This window comes from Mastomys coucha, unplaced genomic scaffold (genome assembly GCF_008632895.1).
Source record: "Mastomys coucha isolate ucsf_1 unplaced genomic scaffold, UCSF_Mcou_1 pScaffold22, whole genome shotgun sequence".
Classification (NCBI taxonomy): Eukaryota; Metazoa; Chordata; class Mammalia; order Rodentia; family Muridae; genus Mastomys; species Mastomys coucha.
In genome coordinates, this window is record NW_022196905.1 from 11,278,175 (window position 1) to 11,301,113 (window position 22,939).

The 22,939-nt window shown below is 46.7% G+C and overlaps 1 protein-coding gene across 1 annotated transcript in view; it reads right to left on the minus strand.

The window, feature by feature from the left end:
* Spred2 (sprouty related EVH1 domain containing 2) overlaps positions 1-22,939 on the minus strand; it is a 108,127-nt gene that overhangs the window by 69,148 nt on the left and 16,040 nt on the right. The window lies entirely within an intron of this gene.

Here is a 22,939-nt window from a genome sequence, read left to right on the forward strand (position 1 = left end):
TCTGATGCCCTCTTCTGGTGTGTCTGAAGACAGCTACAGTGTACTTATATACATAAAATAAATAAATCAAAGACATTCCTCAAAAAAAATAATAATAATAATATTGTTGTTGTTGTTGTTGTTGTTGTTACACAAACAAGCCTATGCCCACAACAGCTAGCAACCACACTGGGCCCTGTCCCAGAGACAAAACTATGTCACTCTGTCCCTACCAAGGCCATGCCAGGCTTAACACATCCCCATGATCACATTATATAATTTATAAAATTTTTCCCAGACAGTAAACATTTCCAGTCACAAGCATTGGAGTAATGATATATTATTGTGGGGATCTTAGTTGAGCAAAGCTGGGGTAGATACCTAGATTCCTGTCACTACCTTCTCATGCTTTCATTCTCCTCTGAGGCCTTAGTAGGTCTAGAAGCCTCTAGTAGGTCTACAAACTTACAGAAATGCCTGGTGGGCTGGGTAGAAGAGCTTCAGGGAGAATGAGCAAGGGCCAGTCTCAGCAAAATAAAGGAAAAGGCAAGGGCTTCCAGAAATAGCAAGGCTTCACCTGGACCCTCCCACGAGCCTATCTCACAAGACAAAAAGGCTCAAGATACCCAGGGGCCAGTTCCTTCTTGTCAGGGTCAAAGCTCTTCCCAGCTACACAGTAGAGCAACTTAGGTACAGCCGAGCCAGGTCAGAAATGATACTGCTGTTCACAGAATGACCAGAACCAAATGCTGGGGCTCTGCAAAGGCGTAAGGAGTGCTCAACAGCCTGGACACTAGATCCAGACTGCCTGAATTCAAATTCGTCCTCTACTATGAGCTGTTTGATGCTGAATGAACCTCCCAGACTCTTTATGACTCTGCAAATGAGATGTATCAGCAGCCAAGTTTCAGGGGCATGATCTGATGACATCAAAGGCAGTGTGGGCCTTATATGGGCACTACTTAAATTTCTGCATAGGTCCCCTCTATAATTTCTAAAAGAAAGCATTAATTTTACCATCACAAGTTAATATAATATACCACCCCAACTAGACCTTGTTATTCCTGGTAGCTTGTGTCTTCTTGCTAAGTGCTAAAACCTCATTTCAATATACATACATACCATATGGCAATGATGAATTTTCCAGAATAGCATTTTAAATTATTTATACATAAGCATGTAAGCACACTCACACAGGTGCGAACACACACACACACACACACACACACACTCCAACACAACACTCAGATGATAATGGCCAGCGCTAACACTGTATTTCAGATGTGCTTTTGTGATACACATTTTATGATACACATTGGATCCTGTCACACAGGTAGAGTTCCATATCTTCTTTTCTTTCACCCCAATATTGTATTTCCATATTACCAACAATTCCCTGCAGAGCTGGAGAGATGATTCAGCTGTTAAGGGCACACACTGTTCTTGGAAAGGACGCAAGTTTGGTTCCTAGCACCTACTTTCAGTGGCTTACAACTGCTGTGAACTCCAGGTTCAAGGGATCTAATGCCCTCTTCTGACCTCTATACAGAAAACTCAGCTGCACAAACTCACACAGAGATGTACAAATAATTAAAACAAAATCCTTAAAAGAAAACAAACATCCCAGCAGTGCATGGTGGCACACACCTTCAATCCTGGCACTCAGAAGGCAGCATGGGTATCTCTGTGAGTTTAAGGCAAGCCTGGGCTACAGAGGGAGACCTTGTCTCAAACAACAAAGCAAACGTAACACAGTATCACAGGTCACAACACCAGTCCCCTGACAGACCCTTTTTCCATGGCTACGGAGTACGTTGGTAGTCCATATAACCGAACTATTTTATCTTTGCATTTCTAGAAGAATTTCTCATGGTAGGGGATGGGGGCAAGGAACACAGACAACTAAACTGCACCCCAGAGAGTGGATGCTCAATTACACTTCCAACAACTGTGCATGAAAAATATCTCTTACTCAAGCCACAATCTTATAATACTTCTCCATTGGACAGAAAGTTGGACGGGGGAGGGAGCGCGGGGGGGGGGGGGGGGGGGGGGGGGGGGGGGGAGGACCTGTAACATTTCATTACAATAGTTTTATAATTTGTGGGTTAGCTATTTTGTTCTAGCTATGCTTTTCTCTTTTAAGTTAGCACGCTATTTAAAATGGGGAGGAGGAGAAGGAAGGGGATGGTAGTGTCGGCCCGGAAGATGGCTCAGCAGGTAAAGACAGTAGCCATAAAGGCCTGACAACCCAACTTCTATTTCTGGAACTTGCTTTATAAAGCCTGGTGCAGTGGTGGACAGCAGCAATCCCAGTACTGCTACTGTGAGATGGGAGGTAGACGGAACTGCCTGGAGCTTGGGAGCTTGGAGCTAGCCTGAAGGATCAGCACAGAACAGAGCAGCATCAGGAACCACAGGAGAGATCTTGTCTGGACAAGGTGGAAAGCATGAGCTGCTCAGAGCTGCCTTGACTTCGCATGCACATTGTAGACTCCTCGCGCTTGTGTGCGCATGCACACAAACAAAACAGGAACTGTTTGTTTTGTTATTAGTTGTCTGAATGTCTCCTCTGTAAGTCCCCAAATTCATAATTTTATATTAACTCTTCGTGCATCGTACCTGAAAGGCATCTTTTCTTTGCTTGTTTGTTAAGTTTCTCTGTGATGCTGTATACAGTCAAGCTAGGGAAAGCTCAGTAATTCCTCTGTGAGTTTTCTTCTGGTATTTTGAGGTGAGGACAATTCTGCTTCCTTCCAAGCTGAGTTAAAATACCTACCCCCCTGTGTTTGGTAAGTTTACTCTGAAGATGTGAGGCAAGGCTCTTCATTAGAAGGAAATCCGGAGTGGAGGCTCCAGTGTGGTGTGCTGAAATGAGGAAACTGTCATAGTCAAATACCCAGGATACAAACTGGATGTCTGTGTGAGATCCACTCTCGGGAACGAAGCCACTCATTACAAAGCTCTGCTCAATAGCCAGCCAGGAACAGTCTCAAATTCTCCTCCTCCTAAGTGTTGTTGAATGGATTGTTGGGCATGGAGTGGAACGGAGGAAGAAAGTGAGCACAGGTTAGCTCAGAGCAGGGAGGTGTCACTTGGAATTCCCATCCTCCACATGTGGCTCTACCAACTCTGCCTGCAGTAGGCAAGATGCCACAAGTTCACACAGGAGCCTTCCCTGGCTCCTTTTCAGAAGGCGAAGGTCGGGGAACTAGTAGTTTTTCTTGTAGAAAGTCATTGCAACAAAGACAGAAACAACAGAGACAAAGTAGCACATTATAAAAGCCACCCTGCTTAGAACTAACCACCTTTAGATTGTTAGTATTTAAACCATATGGCTATTTGTTTTGTGTATGTGGAGGTCAGGGACCACTTTGCAGGAATCTTTCTCTTCTTCCACCTCTCTCTGAGGTCCCCCTCAGGTCATTAGGACATTAAGCTGCTCACTGAGCCACCTCACCAGCCCTCAGGCACGTTTAGAACCCTTAACATGGATAAACGGAAAATTCTAGGTGGGAAATACAAGTGTCTGTCTAGCTCACCCTTCTACCTGTATTGGACTGCTTTTCCCCAAACCCCAAGCGTAATTTTACCCAATACCTATTTGCTGACTAATCATTTAACCTTTACCTCAATAGTGATTATACTGGTGCTTCCTGGCCTATGGTTCCCAAATAATCTCTCAGACTAGGGAAGATACGAAGCATAGTCGTTTGTCAGCCATGGAGACAAGAGCTGAAAGTGTCCTGGGAGACTTTCTTCTCAAAAGGAGGCCATAAAGCATGTCTTCATGGTCATCTGGTCTGCAGCATTCTGTGTTAAAAGTTCTATGTGACTGGCACTGGAGTTGGTTTGGTTACACCAGCATCACCCCAAATATGATCTGATGGGTGGGTGACATTTCTTGGTAATGGGATTTTTTTCTATTACATTGTAATCTTAGCGATCACTGCTGCATATGGGCATAGCAACACAAACATGGTATGCAGTATAGAACTGGCTTTTCTAAAGCCTTCCTTCATCTCTTCATGCCTCTTGTCCAATCCAGACAAGAAGCAGGAAGGCAGAGCGTCACTCTCTGAGCCTGTATTTCTCATCGCTAAGATAGGTATAAAATTGTGTGTGCGTGTGCGTGCGTGCACATGTATGTAAAAAATGTGAGAAGTGTCTAGGGACAAGTAAAATAGGTTAAAGTTTTAAGTGAGAAAACTGATCTTAAAAAACATTCAGTAAGGAGCTGGAGAGATGGCTCAATGGTCAAGAGCTGGCTGCTCTTACCTAAGACCCGGGTTCCATTCCCAGCACCCACACGGCAACCATCTGTAACTCCAGTTCCAGATAATCCAGTGCTCTCTTTGGGCCTCTGTGGGCTTCTATGTACCCCATGGTACATAAACATACATGCAGGCAAACACCCATGCAACACAAATTTCAACATACCCCCCAATTTCTCAATTAAAAAATTCAGTAAAAATGGCTCATATCTGGGAAAAGGCTTTCCGGAACTATGTCTTATGCACTTAAAGATGAGATGTCTCCCTCACAGAAACATTTTTTGGTTTTGCTTTCTAACGCGCACCAAATGTTGGTCATGGTGTGTTAATCCTAGTGCTTGGGAGGCAGAAGCAGTTTTGAGGCCAGCCTGGACTACACAGTAAGGCCAGGTCTCAAAATACCAAAAAAAATGCAGAAAAAAATTAAAAATTAAAATTCTCATTTCCTCTCAGGTAGCCTCTGTTAAAACAACAACAAGGCGGGTGGTGGTGGCTCATGCCTTTAATCCCAGCACTTGGGAGACAGAGGCAGGCGGATTTCTGAGTTCAAGCCTAGCCTAGTCTACACAGTGAGTTCCAGGACAGCCAGGACTACACAGAGAAACCCTGTCTCAAAAAAACAACACCAAAACAAACAAAAACACCAACTGACCAACAAGAGCCAACCACACAGCTCTGAAACTGAGCAATTGCCTAAGAGGCAGAGAGTGTAGGAGCTGCAGCTTGCCTCTTTCCTCATGCCAGCACAGCCTTTCAAGGCTGGCTGGTGCCCTGCAGGGGGCCACTATCTGACTGGAGGCTTGTGAATGGCCAGCAACAAGGCTTACTGGACATTCCCTCTCACGGTGGCCTCAATTAAATGCTAAAGCTGAAACACACATACTTTCTTATCAGTGCCCGCTTCTCACTCAATCAGCCTTCACCTAACCCCTGGGGAAGGTAACACCTCCCTTGCCAGAAGCCAGCCCTGGCCCTACTGAGTGCCCTGAAGACCTACCTCCCCGCAGCTCTGTGTGGCTTCCACCTTGAGATTCTGAGAAGCCCCAGCAGTTCTGTTTCTCAGAATGACAGAGAGACTCAAAGATGCCGTGATTCAGTGAGTGGATGAATTCAGGCACCAACTAAAGCTGGGAGAAACTTAAATACTTGCTGTATTTTCACCTTGCTCTACACTTCTGGCTTTCTCAGGAGACTCTGTGGTAACTACAGTGATGGGCTTCGATGTTGGTTTTTAGACGGGGTAGAATGCAACCTGGCAGGCTCCAAACTCGCTCACCACATAGCCAGAGATTACACCGAACTCATATTTCTGCCTCCACTTTCCTAGGACTGCAATTCTAGCTTTGTGTCTGGTTTATGTACTGCTGGAAGTCAAACTCTGTGTTTTGTGGATGCTAGGCAAGAATTAAGCCACATCCTGAGCCAAAACCATAGTGACTTTGAATTGTTTCCTGAATGGGGAAAATGGAACTCTCAGCCTGAGGCTTGTTGGCCCTAGTGACAAACTTAAGTGTACAGAGATGTCCAGAGACCAGTGATTTCTCTCCGTCATTCAGCTCCTTCAAGAATTCAGGTCACGGGGCTGGCGAGATGGCTCAGAGGGTAAGAGCACTGACTGCTCTTCTGAAGGTCCTGAGTTCGGATCCCAGCAACCACATGGTTGCTCACAACCACCTGTAATGAGATCTGATGCCAGTGAATTACGCTGGAGCGAGCGGGGCCAGCAGAGGTCCTGAGTTCAATTCCCAGCAGCCACACACGATTGCTCACGGCCATCTATACAGCTACAGTGTACTCATACACATAAAATAAATACAATAAATCTTAAAAAAAAAAAAAAGAATTCAGGTAGCACACCGCCTATCGAGCTGTCCCTCTGCTACCATCCCATTGTTCTCGAAATGTCAACTACTGGACATTTAATTCCCAAAGTCACAAGCGAGGGTATCTGAAGGGAGGGAGTAGATGTGGTTTGGGGAAAGGGGCCCCAGGCTGCATTAGGGATTTATAAAAGCAGGAGAGACCTGAGCTAGCAATCTGTCTTTGACATGTGGTACCCTGCACTGACCTGCAGCAATAAGATCGTTCCTGAACTCGGTCACCCTGTCTTGAACTTTTCAGCCTTTAGAATTGTCAATAAGCAAACATTTATTGATCATTGCTAGAAAAAAAAAAAAAACCAGACCCAATCACCCGCCGAAACATCTAGAACTCTACCCAGCCTTGAATTAGAGTGCTTTGTAATCCTCAGGGGTCCCCTGTCTTTGCCCCAGCCATCACATATATTTTCTGTCTAAAGTTGAATTCTAAGTAGATCTCTCTGACAACCACCCTTAACTCAAGCTGTCAGTCCGACCTTTGAGCAAAACATTCCAGCCTGATTCTTTGCTTGTGTAGAGAAGGTACCAAGGAGAGGACTTGCCCCTTCTTCCTCTTTTATCAATACTAGCATCTTACAGGGTGGAGATCAGAAGCCTCTGCCATCAGACTCTCCCAACCTCCTCAGCTGTACCCCAGCCTCTTACTTATCCTGCTCCCCTGCCTTCATTATTGCTCAGGGATTTTTTTCTCCAGTGACTTTTTGCCTTTGACCTCAAGTTCACCTCACGTAACAATACTCAGTTTACTTCTGGCCAGTCCTCTAGCCTCTCCAAACTTGCACTGACTTCCATTAGCAGGTACAGCGGGTATCCGCAGCACCTACCTCACAGGCTGTAATGAGGGTGCTCGGGGACAGTGTCTGGCACATAGTGATGAACTCAGATGTTTTTACAGGTACAGCTGGAAGACCTGCTGTGGTCATGTCACACCCCATTAAAAAACTTTTCAATGGCTTCCTGAAGCTTCCAGAGTAGTCAGCTCAGCGCTCAGACCGGTCCTTTTCCCCATCTGTCCCTAAACCACATTTACCCCCCTAAACTTTGCTTCTTCAAATTATTCCTTCCCCCTTCAAGTATCCATTTACTCTGCTGGGAATGGAGGGCGGCAGCCCACTTAGGCTTAGAGGCTAAAACCCTGAGGTATGAAGTCAGGTTGCCCTGGGTTCAAAACTTTTTGAACTTATTTGATTTTCCTCCGAATAGGAAAAAAGCTACCACAAGGATTTAATGGGATGATGTGAGCAGGTCATCAGACAAGTGACTGGCACACACAGAATATGCAGTGTGAATATTCCTCTCTTTCTTCCCCTGGTTCTGTGCTTTCTAACACATGGGTCTGCACGCTACACCTAGGGCATCCCTCTCTGCACACATAAACCTGTTGTCCTTTAAGATGAGGGAGGCACCCCTTTCTCCACCAGGACTTCCCAGAATTCTACCCATCTAACTAACTTGCCGACCAAGAACCACTTAGAGACACTGTATCTCCCTGACCCTCTTGCCCTCCTCACATCTTAGTGTTTCTGTTCAAAACAGGGAGAGAAAAGTAACATCTTTTTCTTCTTTCACTTTCCCTGGGGCTTTGACTAAACTTGTATGGCCGGAACAGTTCTTGCTTGCTTGCTTTTTTTTCTTTTCTTTTTTTCTTTTTTTGTTTGGGTTTTTTTGTTTTTTGGGTTTTTTTGAGACAGGATTTCTCTGTGTATCCCTGGCTGTCCTGAAACTCACTCTGTAGACCAGGCTGTCCTCAAACTCAGAGATCCACCTGCCTCTGCCTCCCAAGTGCTGGGATTAAAGGCGGGCGCCACCACTGCCGGGCTAGTTCTTGCTTTCTTACCTGAAAGACAACTTTGGCGCATGGGTCCGTATACCTGGCTACCACCAGTTCTGAACATTCCTGAACTGGATGCATCTTTGAGCTTTACAAGGGCCCGTAAATGGCAGAAACCCCATAAACGTTAGCTGAGTGAAAACACAACTTTCTGGAGCAAAGGCAAGAGACAGCTCCAAGTTTTAAACACAGAAGAGCCAGTTCTACCATGCAGCTGAGTCTCTCCAGACAGAGATGGATCTGTGCAGGGCCGCACTAGAGAAGTAAAGAATTTTGTATTCCAAAGGCACGCTGAGGCCAAACTACACAAGGCTGAAATGAAGTCAGCCTTCTCCTGTCTGCTCCAAGGGAGGCATGGCTGTCTTTCTAGGGCCAAGGGTGGTGGCTTTTAAACAAAGAAGTCCCAGGCCTCTGGTGCAAAGAGCTCTGGATGCATGGACCCGAGGAGAGACTCTTACATACCATGTACTTGAAAAATTAGGTCTTCGAGCCCAGGAGGCTATTCTAAAGTCCTATCCAAGCGTGTCTGCTAAGCAGCCTTGGTAGCAAACACAGCTGAATTCCTAATCACTTGCACGCCACAGCCCACTAAAGATAGCTAGAAGAGGTCTGCCGTGTGCCAGAGTCTTCTTTTAAATACGAATGCAAGAACTGTTCAGGCAAGAATGTTTTAGTCACAGCCCTCAGAAAACTGAAAGAGGAAAAAAAAAAAAAAGACGTGACTTATCTCTCCTTGTTTTGAACAGAAACACCTTGGTTTGACAGCAGGCTGAGATGGTGCTGGGGCTCATAGACCCTAGTCTCAAGCATTTACCCACGAACACCCTGAAAATGATCCAAGCCTATCAGAAACTGGCCAAGACAGCAACAAGGAACAACTCCGGCCCACATAACATAATCAATGCCAACTTTTCTTGCTAGCAACCTGAGCAGGTTGTGACTTGGGACACAGCTCCTTTTGACTAAACCCTATACTAATTACCTATGGTGAGAGTCAATTCTCTGCCCTAAAGGGAAGCTTTTCTTCAGCCGCCTAAAGCAAGATGAACCAGTCAGTCTGTCTCTGCACCAAATCCCTATGGCATGTTTTGGACAGCAATTGGGGAGAGGCCATTTCATTCACAGCAAGGCAATCCATTCTTTAACTCAGAGCGGCTTTTCTAAGTATGTCACCAACTTCCTACAGACAGAAGCAACATCTCGGCTAGACCCCTGTAGACACATCACATGCTGAAGTGTGACCGAGCTGAGTTCTCCCACTGAAGGAAGTGACACCAAGCATGGCTGTGACCGATACCTTTGCTGACTTTCAGCTCCACTCTCTATACACCAGCCCTGTCACAATCCTCTCTGTGCCTTCTTAAATAGTCCAAGGAGAACTCTAGCTTATGGGAGAGCTCTTGCCCAGCACGCACAAGCCCCTAAGCCTGATTCCCAGCATAGCCAAGAAATTAGAATAGCTAAATAGACTGTTACTGTACAAACGCATAGAGAGTCCTATCTTCATTCTTGGTTTGTTTTTTATGAAAAATTTGTGCTGGGAGCTGTGGTGGTGGCCCACCCCTTTAATCCCTGCACTCGGTGAGTTCAAGGCCAGCCCGGTCTATAGAGTAAGTTCCAGGACAGCCAGGGCTATATAGAGAAACACTATCTGGGGAAAAAAAAAATTGTGCTGGGCATGGTGTGACATGTCTGTGTTGTAGAAATTTTTACTCCCAATCCAGGGATTTTACCCTATGGAGATTACCTAGTTCCCAGATAAAAGACACACAACTTTTATTATTTACAATAAACCTTAATCAGCACTAGAGCTGGGCAGATATCTACCCTCTATGTTATTAAAATCTATTTGTTACCAATAACTACAAGTTATTACTATGTTTATCTGGCCTGTTCTTTTTTGTTTGTCTGTTTTTTGTTTTGGGGGTTTTGTTTTTGTTTTTGTTTTTTCAAGACAGGGTTTCTCTGTATAGCCCTGGCTGTCCTGGCACTCACTCTGTAGACCAGACTGGCCTCAAACTCAGAACTCCACCTGCCTCTGCCTCCTAAGTGCTGGGATTAAAGGCATGAGCCACCACTGCCCAGCCAGGGCCAACATTTTTTAACTCCTAACCTATGGTGACATTTTTTCTTTTACCTTTTTCTCCTTGGTAGTTCTCCAACCCTCAAGCCCCAGGAACTCCAAAACCCACCTATATCTCTTCTGCCCATCTTTATTTACCAATCAGAAATAGTTTGGGGGCAAGGTCACATAGTCATTTGGGTCTAAGAGAAGATTATCTCAGCTCTGGGGCAACCAGGTCTTGGGAGCCACACTTAGTATTAAAATATAGAGCAAAAGACCAAACCTCAACACCCTTGTAATCCCAGTACTTGGGAGGCACACACAGAAGAATCAAGAATTCAAGGACAGCCTCATCCCACCATCCCAAGCCCCCTCCTCCGGAAACAAAACAAAACAAAACAACACAACAACGAAACCCAGTTGGACTGGCGTTGCACCTCAGTGACTGGGTATTTATCTGGCCCATGAGAGGCCCTGGGTTAGAGCCTCAGTATGGGGAAAACCAAAACAACTCCTTGGTTATTTTTGCTGCTTCCTATGATGAATTATTGTTTAAACCACAAAGGGTACCAGAGCTGGCTGGAACGTTCTGTGATTTGGGTCAAGAGCATCCTTTGCTGTTCACACTAATACTTCTAGGAATACCGGTCCTCTATCCGGGCTCCCAAGTGTGGCTGTGGAGTTGGGGCCTCTTTCTTCCCTCCTGTATGGGATACTATTCTGGGGAATTCTCTTTCTCCTTTGGTCCATTGGTTTTGGTCACTACATACTCAACCACAGCCTTTAGGAATCCATACCAAAGATTCCATCAAACCATCTCCAGTTTGGTACTGCCTACTTGGCAGACAGGGAAGCAGGCAGGCTGCATTTAGGCACTGACTGACACTCCATCTTGAAGAATCTGCTTGCTAATCTTGTTTCTGGGGTGAGAGAGGGTTTAAAGTGTTTTTATTCCCTTCTGCCATTTTGCTAGAGTTGGGCTGTAGCAGAGATACACACATCTGTAGTCAACACATAGTTGACTACATTTAACTAGAAGCCAGAGTCAGTGCTGACACAGAACCACTAGGTCCGTGCTATGTCCCTTAGTCCTTCTCCTCCCTCCCCCCCCCACCCCACCCCCTACCAAGTAGCAGAGACTGACAGTGAGAACTCACGAGGAGCAGTTTTGTGAGTTACATGTTGAACAGTTAGACCATGCCCAATACAACCTGCAGGGCAATCAGTACCATGTTTGCTCCTGGGTGACTAAAGGGGCTGAGGCTTTCACAGGAACCTGACATCTCAAAAAAGGACCAGGGACTTTTTTACTCAGCTGGTCTTGCCAGGGCCTCATTTCCTCCCGTTCTCAGGAAATGGCTTCTTTACAATGCAAAAATCTTTGGGAGCAACAGGCACTCTGACCTTCAGTCAGAAAGGAGGGCGAACAGGGATGACAGCTCTGAGCTTCCTCACCAACGCTTCCCATCCCACTAACTACATCCGGGTACTTTCTGAACACAAATACACAAAAGATGCTCCTGCTCCTATAGAGAGAAACCAACCATGAACACATAAGACAACAGACTAGACACTAGGTACCAGATATATTTAAGCCCGGCGCCATAAGAGAAGGTGGCTGGGTCAGCACAGGTACCTGAGAGGAGCTGACTGGGCAAACAGAGAAATAATATTCCTTTCAGAAGCAACGATATTGTGAAAATCCTGGGAAAAGAGAGGGGCTGACTTACCCAGAAGACAGGGGAGCCTGTGCAACACAAGCCAGGAAGACTGGGAGTTTGTGAGGAGCCTGGCCACAGCTGAGTCCCACAGGAAATGCCTATCCAGTTTGAAACAAGAAGAGAGGCAGAGGCAGTGGGATCTCTGAGTTCCATGACAGCCTGCTCCACAGAGTGAGTTCCAGGACAGCCAGGGCTACACAGAGAAACCGTTTCGGGGAAAAAAAAAAGAAAGAAAGAAAAAGAAGAGAGGTGAGCAATGTGATTTCTATAAGGATTCTTGGAGGTTCATCTGCAGAAAAGTATGGGAGGACAAGAGTGACGTGGTGCCCCAGGGCTCCAGCCAAAGCTCACAGGAGAAACTTTAGGAACCTGCCTGAGAGAGTCAGTGGCAAGGAAAGCAAATCTGGGGTGTGCTATGGAGGAACAAGATTTATCTTGCTGCTGGATGATTATACATGAAAAGGCCATACAGGGAAGATAGAAGCCCAAAGGGATGGATGGGGATGTAGTTCAGCAGACAGTGCCTAGTGTGTCCATGGCAACATGGAGTGGGGGTGGGGGTGTCAAAGATAGCAGAGATTTGAGACCTGGGTGACAGGAAAGAATGATAATGCCATCTGCCAAGGCTGAGAGTTTGGTGGAACACACCAGGTGCTTGTCACACACCCATGTGGCAATGCTGAGAGTTAGGTGGGACACATCAGGTGCTTGTCAGTCACATATCCATGTGGAGTCGCCATAGAAACCTTGAGTCCTGGGAAAGGCGAAGCTGGAGAAGTTAGACTGAACATTACATGCACAGTCAGTAAAGACAGGGGCTAGATAGCACCCAGGCCAGCCTATACAAGCAGGGAGAAAGGGGCAGGCTAAGCCCTGGGTAGAGAGTTCCAGTCTTTACAGAACTGAACCTGTAGTAAGACAATAAAAGCCATCAGACTTCACAACAAAAATCTCAGTATCCAGACATTATAACTAGAGTTAAGTTCACGTCTGTATCAGACAAGTGAAAATTCTGTAAAACATCTATAGCCAAAGAAATCCTCGGATGATTCAGAAATTAGTAAAACCCATGAGGGCTTCCACTCTGCAACACTACACAGACTCTGCTTTGCCGTGTAACCACAGGAGTTAGCTGGGCATGGTGGCACACACAAGGAAAAAAGAAAGAAAAAAAGAAAGAAACAAAGAAAGGAAGGAAGGAAGGAAAAGGAAGGGAGGGGAGGAGAGGAGAGGAGAGGGGAAGAAAAGGAATGGAAGGGAAGGGAATGGAAGGGAAGGGAAGGGAAGGGAAGGGAAGGGAAGGGAAGGGAAGGGAAGGGAAGGGAAGGGAAGGGAAGGGAAGGGAAGGGAAGAAAAAAGAAAACCTGACACATGGAGGACTCCCAAGGTGGAGACAGCAGGAAGAATCCAAGTCTGAGTCTAGCCTGGGCTATGGATCTTGACCCAGTATCCAAAAGTAAAAATAAAAAGTAGGCAGGAGGGAAAGCTAGGCATGCAGCTCTTTTGGGGGATGGGAGGGGGAGGGGGGACCATCAAGAAGCCAAAGGGGAGTTGAGTTAGACAATAAGGAGCACTTCTGAGTAGACTGAGAAATAGAAATGAATCCTCCCACATCTGAGCATCTCCCGCTGTGCCTAAGAACTTCAGTACGACCCCTTTGTGTGACACTGAGCCTAGTGACTTTTGACTCATACCCCAAACCCAACACATACTCCCAGACCCAAACACTGAGAGCTCCAGGCTGCCCTGAGTCCGAGCTCTGGGAAGTCCTGCAGAGAAGCATGGTGGGGTTGTGGTGACTACAGGCAAACGGAACAACCCTCCAAAGCAAACAACTGTTTCCAGAAAGGAATAAGTTCAGAAGGACTGAGTACACTAGAGTTCTTGAGAACACAAAGAGAAACCTCAAAACACTGAAGACAAACTCAAAGGTAGATACAAGGTCCCTGGGGAGAGCAGAGATCAAGAAGCTGTAAGACTAGACTCTTGGCCTGCCATGCAGCTGTGCTGAAGAGGAGCCAGTCACACAGCAAGACCCCCGTGACTCCTAAGCATAGGTGAGGAAGCCCTAGAACTCAGATCCCCTGCTGTCACTGGTGGCCACAACCGCAGCAAGTAGACGGGCCACCATGTGTCACCATAGTCCTGAAGCTGTAGCTTCAGGTTGGTCTGCTAGTGGAGGAACGAAGACGGACCTTCCTGGATGGCTGCGTGCACACGCACGCGCACACGGTGAGAGAGCCAATATCCGTGGATTGTTCATGCCAACAATGTTCCCTTTGATTTAATTTGTTTTATTTTTGTCCTGGGGATCCAACCAGAACTTTTGTTTAAGCACATGTGGAGCACAACTTTTAATTGTCTTAAGAAGTATGATAGCAAGCCAGACGTGTTGAGTTAAAATCTGTAATCAAACTCACTCACAAGCTAAATATATGAAATGTATTATTGGGGCTGGAGAGATGGCTCAGCAGTTAAGAGCAAGGCCTGCTTTAGCAGAGGACCTTGGTTCTCAGCCACTCACAACTATTCCCTAACTCGAGCTCCAGGAGATCTGATGCCCTCTTCTGGACTCTGTTGGCAGTGTACTCATGTACACATACACCACACAAGCATATACACAATTAAAACTAAATAAAAATGAAAGCCATGGTAACCAGATATACACAAGTTTATACTATTTATCTATGACCAAACTGAGTTTTTAAATCTCCTAACTCTTTATAAGTTTCTTTTGAGTTTACTCAAGGAACACATATGATTTAACATCAGTGTTCATTCACATTGAGCTGCATCCAACCACCCATTCAATTCAGCAGGTACTTCTTGGGACTCAATCATATAACACAGCAAACAGGCAGATGCTTGGCCCTCTGAGGGGTTGACATGTCCCCAGATCCTGAAGTTAGGGACACAAGGTCAGAAAGAAGCCACGGAAGAAACAAACATAAGTTGTAGGTATGGAGCCCGAGACTGAGGAGGCAGGTTTTGAGGCCTGTGGGCAATGGATGCATAGGCTTTATCTCAAAATAACAAGCACATGCCCTGTTCTTATCAATAATGGTGCAGCTCTGACATGTCAGGCACCACTTGCACCAGTATAAAGAGATCTGCCCCTCCTTCTCCAGCAGGCCACAGTCACCCATTTGAGGACCAGCCTTAAGTAGCTCCAGGCACCAGCAGCACCTGCTTCCCACAACACCACACTCTTCTCATGCTCCCACCTTTCCTCCACACCTGGTATGTCTGCCTGCTGTTATATGTCTTTGTGAATGTGGTTATGCTAAAAGACAGCTTGCTAACATACCCTTGTGTGCCAAGGGTATATTAATCACATAGCCACGTTACACGTCAGCCCATTTTTCAGAGGAGGAAACTAAAGCTCATAGTCTGCCTAACTGCCCTGGATCATAAGGACTAACAAATGGTGGAATCAGAACCCAAACTGCCTTCTCACACTATTTTCCAGCTTCATGGAGAGAGAAATACAGTCAACATGACACACGTAATACACACTGATGGAGGAACTTCATGTCCAGGTAGCTACAGCAATGTCCTTCACAGGACAACATCCTTCAAAGCAGACACAGGGGTCAGCAATGAGGCACCTCTTGCTTCTCCTCAGGGATCTTCTACTCTGACCCAAGTACTCTTAGCTAAAATGCTAAACACTGCTTCCTTCTCCTTCTTCGGGACACTTGCTACAAATAAATGCAAAGTAACTGTGAATGAATGTCCAAACTCCGTCAATTAAGTCCAGCACACACACCTGAACATAATGGGATTCAACATCCCCCAGAAGATTAATCAGCACCGCGGGGCTCCAGGAACACAAAGGCTATTTTGTGGGACTGTGGTGGCCACGAAACCTCCTTTTCTGTGATTACACCTCATTGTATAACAATGTTCAGACATTTGGTTTGAGCAAGCATAGTAATTACATTTCTCACTTTGAACTAATTTAAGCAGCTACATCTGAGTTCCTCCACAAGTCCTCAGGCTGATCCACCCTCCACCTCCCACCAGGAGTGCTCCTGCCTGAGAGAACTGGGGCTTCTGCTAAATGACTGGCTCTTTTTCATAAGGTGCCCTTGGTAACTCAGAGGCCCCCTTGAAACTCACCTCAGAGTGGTCAGGAGCAATGAAGTGAACTTTTAAACACAGAAAGGGAAAGGAAATCAGGGCTCCACAGATGGCTCAGAGGTTAAAAGAACTTCGCTGTTCTTGCAAGGAACCCAGGTTCAGTTCCCAGCACCCACATGATGGCTCACAACAATTTTTAACTCCAGTTTCAGGAATTCAGTGCCCTCTTCTGGCTCCTGAGGCACCAGGCCACACATATATACAGGCTATACAAACATACATACAAGCAAAACAAGCATGCACACAACACATAAAGCCAAATGTATCTTAGAAAAGTCAACAAGCAAGAAAGCAAGCAACTAGCAACTCTGCCCCTGCAACCAATAGGCTGACTTTGCTAGATATGAGCACACCTGCCCCATGCCATGCTGATACACAAAAGTCTTATCTCCAAGACCGCAAAAAGCTCTTAGAAAGGCAGAGACAATATTTCATTGTATTGTTGAGTTCACCTGATACTTTATATCTGGGGAGGGGGCAGGGGGAGGGACCAGTGACAGATAATAACACACAGGCCACTTTCCTTCTGATTGGTAGATCATTTTGCAGCCTTTGGGGACAGATCATGACTAATACCAAGCTTTTCTTCTATTGTTGGGAGCTAACCTGCTCCACCTGGATGATCTGATAGAGAGAAGTGAATACCTTTAGAGGCAGGATGCTCTGGTCCTGAAAGCTTGGGAGTTGATCAAGGCCACTCTAGCTTCTGGTTCCATAGCTTGATGCTACATGAAGCAATGGAAAAAACTAACCACTTTCTCAAATGGGACATTTAGCTCCTTCATGCTTGGTTCAATAACTTGCCATGTTGTTTTTTTGGAGCTGAGTTTCATGTAGCTCTGGCTAGCATCCAATTTGTTCTTCAGGAAGCTGACCTTGAACTCCTCTGGCCTGGGAAAAGTAGTTTGTGCCATCACACCGGGTTCATAGTAACTTCTTCACCAGGAACTTGAGGTGGTTGGGTATGTGTTTCTGATGTGGAGTGGAGTGTGCTAAATACTGATGACTGTATTCAAGAGGTGCAAGGGAATGTGATGCTGCACAGCAGGTTATCCCTCTGTGTGGGCTGGGCCAAAGGCTCTGCAGAGCCAAACCCAGGCTTGGCTAAGCCAGTGCACAGCGAGCATCACGCATCCAGCCATCCCCTACCTTTGCAAACCTAAAGTTTGTTCTCTAGTTGTTTCAATTAAAAGACCAATCAGGGGCTGGAGAGATGGCTCAGCAGTTAAGAACACTGACTGCTCTGACAGAGGTCCTGAGTTCAATTCCCGGCAACCACATGGTGGCTCACGACCATCTGTAATGGGATTTGATGCCCTCTTCTGGTGTGTCTGAAGACAGCTGCAGTGTAACTCATATAAATAAAAAATAAATATTTTTTTTAAAAGACCAATCAGAACCAAGTATAAGGCTCACACCTGTACTTTTTAAAACTTGGCAAACTGAGGCAGAAGGATAGCCTCAATGTCAAGGCCAGTCTAAGCTGCATATAAGATCCTGTCCTAAAAAGAAAAGGGGTTATCACAAAGCCCCACCCATTCTTGGGGATTTACAGTTGCTGGAGAAGGGAGACATTTCCTGAATGACGTAGCTCTGAGAAGTTGCTTGTGCTTCTCTGAGTAACCCTAAATTAAAGGCATTGGCTTAGGCCAGGGGTGGTAGCGCACACCTTTAACACCAGCACTGAAGAGACAGAAGCAGGCCAGCTAGAGCTACATAAGGAGACCTTGTCTCAAACAAACAAAGCAACTGGATGGGTAACACATGGAGAAGATACCTGTCCCTGCTTCACCTCGAGTGAAAAGAACACAGGAAGGCAAACAGACAAACCTCCCCCAGAGCTCAGCTTTGAGGACAACGCTCCCCTGGGCTCTCGGAGAGTCTCAACCATGAGAGAATAGGACATCCTGGGTACTTCCACTTTCCAGGACAAACAGCAATGTAGGAAAAGCTATGAGGGACAGAGGACTTGGGGGGGGGGGGCACAGAAAAAAGAATGTTAAAATGATCAGAAAGGGCTGAGGAGATGGCCGAGAGGGTGAGAATGCTTGCTACACCGAGAACAAGATTCCCATTCCCAGCACTCACACTGGACAGGGCCACGAGTACATCTGTGAGGAGCAGCTGCAGAAGGACCAGGAGGGTTGCCGGGGACCAGGAGGGTTGCTGGGGCTTGCTGGCCACAAGCTCCACATTCAATGAGACACTGTGTCATCATAAGAGAGTGATGAAGGATATCCAATGTCATCCTTGGATGTCTTATCGGTCCACACTCTCCTAAGTTCTCTTACTCCATTCTTTCCTGGAGGCCCCTTGGCACTCTGTAAGGTCATAAATCCTTAGCAGACAGGCCAGGCATGGTGGCTCACACCTGAACCCCAACACTCTGAGAGGTTGAGGCAAGAGCATGTCTGACAACAGAAAGCTAATATGGATGGAGCCAGGTGTGTGGCTCATAGCCATCATCCCAGCACTCGAAGGTCATCCGTGGCCAAGACAGAGGCCAGGCTGGGCTACCGCAGATCCCGTCTAGACAGAGCACAGGTCTGTCAGAACGGAACCCACTCTCTGGGTAAGGTTCTCAGTGTAAGATGCACAGCTGCCTCCTGGATGGCAGAGGGTTCCTGGCCAGACCTAAGGTCGTTTTGCCTCGCACGACTCCTCTGTGGGAATAAACAACCCACCCGTTAATGCCATCACCTGTTGCCTTTTCTCCGTAATTGTTCATTTTCCATGTACCAAGCACATTCTTTCACTGAATCCTACAGTAATCCTCTAAGGATTCAGAAGAAGCTTCGAAAGCAGCTGCAGGGCAGCCTGGCTCTCCCCTTCTTCCCCACCGCGAACGATGCTCCCGCTGCACACACTGGAGGTCGGGTTAGGGAAAGAGCCCACCATGACATCACAGTTCCGTCCATCAGGTTCTCTTTAAGCAGCGCTTCCCACTTGATGACATGGCAAGTGGCACTTCTACCCGTGCGCTTTAACGCACCATATGTGCACAGGTTATGAGGGAGGCACTGTCACGGAGGAGCTTGGAAAGCCACGCTGCAGCAGAGGGCAAAGTGAGGGGTGGAATGTTGGCTGAACAGCTCACTTCCTTGCCTTAATTGGCATCTATCTTAGTGTTAATTGGCTTGGAGTTAAGTACCTTTCATATGAACCTGGGGAAGCTGACCTTTGGAGCGGCTGGTGACTTGGTGGGTAAATACGTCTTTATGGACTTCATAAAATGCAGTCTGTGTAAACACACACTCAAGAACGGTGAAGAGCACTAGGTGGCTGGAGTATGGCACAAAGGTGGCCTTTAAGATCGCTGCGTGCTCAGCGGTTAGGTATTTAAGAAAACGAACAAGCGGATATAGTTTCAGTTTAGGGGGGTGGATCTGAAACTGGCAGGCAGGCAGAGGAACCACCTGGGGATCATACCGAAATGCAGATCAGGGCTGAGGACACAGCTTAGGGGTCAGTGTTCCTCAGCAAACATAAAGCCTGGGGCTCCATCCAGCACCACATACAACTGGGCATGGTATGCATATCGGGGAGGTGAAGCCTAAGAGATCAATCAGGAGTTCAAGGCTAGCCGTGGCTACGCAGCAAGTCTGAGCCTAGCCTGGGCTATATGAGAACACACACACACACACACACACACACACACACACACACCCCTACCTAAAGCATATTGCAACACATACATATCCCAGTACTCAAAAGCAGAAGAAAAAGGACTGAGTTTAAAGTCTATCCTGGACCACACAGTAAGCATTAGGTTAACCTGGGCTACACAGAGAAACTTTTGCCTCAAAATTCTTGTCTCAAAAACCCAGGTGGTGGTATTCACACCTTGTTTTTTTTGTTGTTGTTGTTTTGTTTCGGTTTTTTTCCGAGACAGGGTTTCTCTGTATAGCCCTGGCTGTCCTGGAACTCACTCTGTAGACCAGGCTGGCCTCGAACTCAGAAACCCACCTGCCTTTGCCTCCCAAGTGCTGCCCGGCAGATGGCTCACACCTAAAATCCCAACTTGGAGGCAGAGGCAGGAGGATCTCTGAGTTCACAGGCAGCCTGGGCTACAGAGTGAGTTCCAGAACAGCCAAGGCTACACAGTGAAGCCCTATTTGGGAAGTGGGGAGGAGCTGTTAACAGAAAGGAAGAGGGGAGGGGGAAGGGGAAGAGAAGAGAGAGAAACAAAGACAGAAGGCCACTGCTGTAAGGTTGTCAGGACTTCTTCCTCAGAGGCTCAAGCCCCCCATCAGATGACCTTGTCAAACGCTGTAGGATAGACACTTAGAGCATGGCAAACTTCCAGGCCCCTGTAACAAGCCAAGGATGAACTGAGAGCTAGAAACCTGTGAACGGAGATTGAAATTGAGAGCCTAGCCTCAGGAGAGCACATGTGAACTCAGGATTGATTGCATCTTCTAACCTCTCTCTCTCAAGCACATTCTCATACAGACCAGCTGGCCTCAAGCCTGTTCTGTAGCTGAACCTGGCCTCGAGCTCCCGATTCTCCTTCAGAGAAGGCTGTCTCTTTCCAAGCACTGGGATTAGAGGTGTAAGCCAACCATGATAGTTCCATTTCTTGGAAAAGAAGGGTTTCCAGCGTTCTGAGCTGTCGGTTGACACTGTCCTTCAGGGCACTTGCCACACAAGCTGACAGCCCGAGTTCTCTCCCCTGGAAGCCAGGCACAGAGCTGGATGCAATGGCTCACATGTGTAAACCCAGCACTCCTACAAGACAGGAGATGGAGACAGGAGAGTCACATGGAAACCCTATGGGGGTGGGGGAAGGAGGCAGGAAGGATCCTGGCTGGCTGACTGGCTATGATGGCATAGCACCCAGGAAGCTTAAGCAGGAGAAATGCCATTGACTTTTAGGTCAGCCTGGGATACACAACGAAAGCCTTTTTAAAAAACAGTAAGGGAAGCTGGGTGGTGGTGGCGCATGCCTTTAAGCCCAGCACTTGGGAGGCAGAGGCAGGTGGATTTCTAAGTTCGAGGCCAGCCTGATCTACAGAGTGAGTTCCAGGACAGCCAAGGCTACACAAGAGAAACCCTGTCTCGAAAAACCAAAGGGGTTAAAAAAAAAAAAGTAAGGGAAAATGTTCTTCCACGACCAACAGAGCACCACACTTTTCTTTCTCTTTGCTGTTAACAGCATATGTTAGCATGAACTGTCACAGCAATGTGACTAAACTACTACCCATCCCAGCCTGGCATCCACTGCCCTTCACCCTGGAGACCAGCATATAGGATACTCCTTCCTGTTTCCTGCTGTCTATGACCACACGGCCTTGGCATAGACGGTGTGGCATGGGCAGCAAGAGAAAACCATAGGAAGCCACAGAAACGCTCCTTCTGCAGCCCAGAGGCAAAATCCTGGGAACTTTATTTCAGTTTGAGGGCTCATCTCTCTTGCAGGATAGCCATCTGGAGGCCCCTTGCCTCCACTCCCAAACTTCCTGTGCCCCCTGCCAAGCCACAGGCAACACACACAGGAAGAGCATTTGGAAGCTCCACTATCTCACCCTTGCACAGCATGTGACCGAGGCAAGCAATCTGTTCGTGTTGATGCCTCAATATCTACGTGGGCCACATGGATCTGAACGGATGTCGTCTCCATCTTCTTCCTGTCTTCTGAGGCTCTGACGACTCAGAGCTAATGAAAGTCACAAATGTTTAATATAAAACCCAAAACGGGATGGGGACCAAGGCCAGATGCTACCTCTCTGACATAGCTCAAACCACACCAGGGCTGTATGACCTTAAATTGCCTTGCCAGACTACAATGTAGGTGTTAAGAAGGGACCTAAGCTCATCACTTCTCAACATCTCCAACTCTGCAATGTCACGGTGAGTCCATAGCAGATGCTTTACCCTACTGAGAAAGGGTGAAAGGAGAGGCAGCAATATGGAGCTAACTAACACACTAGAGATGCTCCCAGGGGTTCTAAGGAGGATGTCTGACCTTCAGAGTCACACCTTCAGACCAGTGACTCCTCATGAAGGCAGCTTCTCCAGCAACATCCTCAGCGCTCCAGCCAAACTGACAAGTCGTATCAGACACAATGACAAGTGCCCCCTGTCGCTAAGCTCGCCCCCAGCTTCTCACTAGTTCTCTTACCAATGTATTTATGGCTTCTTCATCTGCTTGCTCCCAGGTCTTCAGGCAAAAGTCCCAACACCTACTTTCCTGGCTGACTAGTTTTCTCCAGCCTCAGCAAGCACGGACTTCCAGATAGGGTGTCCTGCTTGTAGAGGAAGCCTCTGGGCAAGGGCTAACCCCTCCCAGCTTGTGTGGTCTGCCTCCCCCTGCAAAGACACTAGCATCCTTCTGCCGGTCTGCAAAAAGCCAAAACTTTGTTTTGGCAAGTATAAAAACCTAAATAAATAAATAAATAATTTTAAGGGAATCGATTTCTTTTTCTATTTAAGAGAAAACCTTAGAAGAGCAAGGTTCGTTGTATTTTTTAATTTATTTTTCAACTTTGAAACAGGTTATCATTATGTAAGCTTTGGCTGATCCAGAACCATGTAAACCAGGATGACCTCCAACTCACAGATATCCACCTGCCTCTGCCTCCCCAGGGTGCTTATTTTTTGTTTATTATTTATGGCTTGGTTTTGTTGTTGTTGCTCTTTGTTTCGTTTTTGAGACGGGATCTATTATGTATCTGAGTGTCCTAGAACTTGCTCTGTAGTCAGGCTAGCCTCAAACTCATGATCCTCCTGCCTCTGCCTTCTGCACTTACAGGCTTGGCTCTATACAGTTTTGTTGATTGATTATAAACAAGGGATCAAACCCAGGGCTTTGTGAATGCTAGGTAAGTGCTCTATCACGGAGCTATATTCCCAACCATAATGTTTGTACTTTTAAAAGATTTATTTATTTGTGTGTATGTCCCTGCATGTGGTTATGCATACTATATGCTTGCATGAATCCAAGAAGGCCAGAAGAGGAAATAAGATTCCCCCAAGAACTAGAGTTACAGGCAGATCAGCCATCATGTGGATGCTGGGAACCAACCTGGGTTCTCAAAAAAAAAAAA